We start from the raw sequence: 2,042 nt of genomic DNA, 5'->3' as shown, positions 1-2,042 counted from the left end.
AATGTCCAACAAAACCTGTAGCCTTTACCAGTCTGTGAAATTTTTTGTCTCAGTTCCTAGCACACAGTCTGACAAGAAGTAAAATCTTTAATCTAAACTTCCAATTTAGAGAAGTGTGAAGTGTAAATTAGTTTAATCTAAGTTTGACTGATTGTTGATGTATAATTTAGTTTCTTACATTAGATAATTACATCTCACTTTCCCTTAAGTCACTATCTTCATCCCTTTTGGAAAACAACCACAATATCTTTCATTAGCTTACGACCCCAGATTGACACATCTAGGTACAACTGAAGACATCTATACAAGCCCAATTTGAATCAAAGCTAGAATTAATTTGGTCACAGCCCAATCAACCAATATTGAAGTTAATCGAGAGAAAGTTATAAATAGTTTAGCCAATCACCCTCTTGACTTCCATGCACTAATTTCCAAGGCATTGAAGACACATGAATATACATGAGATTTTAAGGTTACTATCATCTTAGTCCTAACAAATTCTAGGATTTACATGCACCTCAAAGTGGGAACAAAATGTAATGGTGAAATTTGCATACACATGCCACTTCCCATTTCTTTTATGTCCATTATGAGAGAATGCCTTCATACATTTACATATCAACAAATGATGCAATCTTGTATGAAGTGCTTATTCTATATGTTTATTTGCATCTTATCTTTTTTTATACATCTACAGAAACCACATTTATTACATTCTCCATCATTAGACATTCATTCTTTGCACATAAGTTACTATTTCATCATTGTGGGTCATTCCTAGAAGTGCAACATTGATCCTACAATTGTAGATTTAATCTTGAATTTTCAAAATTTAAATTTAAGTTTGACTAACTCTTGCCTATTTCATTGGGACGCGTCTATTCTGGCTCCAAAATGGTAGTACGGATTGACTAACACGCATGTTAGTTGCGCGTTTTACATCGTCGATTTTGCAATACACAGCTGCGATTGACTAACACGTCGCTATCACGCTATACGAAAGGTTCGTTTTGGAGCCAGATTAGCCACGGCCATTTCATTGGCCATTGTAACCCAATCAAACACAAATTTGCATAAATAATTACTAAGTACTTTTAAACTAAGAATTTTAATTTCTTCTAAACTTCATATCTTAATATCCTCTCTCTTCTTAAAGCATGTGAAGAGTAATCATTAAAATATTCTAAAACAAATAAAAGTCTATAGATTTATTTTATAGATCATACCAATATTTTCAGAGTGTTGACACTAAAGATCATGTCCCCTTGGTGATTGACACTCGTCCATCGTAAATGTCTCATGCTCTCTCGAAAAAAATGTTTTAAAATCGCAGTTGGAACCTCAATTTTTTCGTTTCCATTTACCATTTGCCTTGGTCGTTCTGTTCACGTCCATCGCCATTTTGTTATCGTGATAGATTTTAATCCCATTTTTTTGGGTTAAAAAAACCAACAAAAAAACATCTAATAAATTTTATAGAAGGTTGCGCACAAAACATTATACCCTTCATACAATAGATGAAAAATAGGGAAATAAAATTAACATATTAAAAAAAATCTTTCTTATTTAAAATGAATATTTATTATTATTTTTCTTTCATGCAGTTTTTTATTTTAAAGATTTTACTCATTATTAATAGTTAATATTATTAATTAAAAATAGATATTATTTTTTATTTTTTATTTTATATCTAAGTTCTAAAAATAAATCTATGAATAATTAATTTGTTTTGAAAAAATAAAAAAATAAATTGATTTTAACTTTTAAAAATTAAGAATTAATAAATCAAAAAATGTCATTCTATATCTTATATTATAAGGGAATAAATTCATAATTTATATTATTATATTACAAGTCAAAGAATTGGTGTCTAATTCTTCGCAGCATGTTGATGTGGATGTGGATAATAACGCCACCTTAGGAAATAATATTCAGTTGGGGACATTCTTGTTATTGTGCCAAATGAAATTCTGGTTCACCAAGTAAATAATCTTTTTAAAGATCATGAGCATCAAATGGATGAGGATATTACAAATAGGGTT

This window comes from Cryptomeria japonica, chromosome 11 (assembly GCF_030272615.1).
Source record: "Cryptomeria japonica chromosome 11, Sugi_1.0, whole genome shotgun sequence".
In the NCBI taxonomy this organism is placed as follows: domain Eukaryota; kingdom Viridiplantae; phylum Streptophyta; class Pinopsida; order Cupressales; family Cupressaceae; genus Cryptomeria; species Cryptomeria japonica.
Note: the sequence above shows the minus strand (reverse complement) of the source record.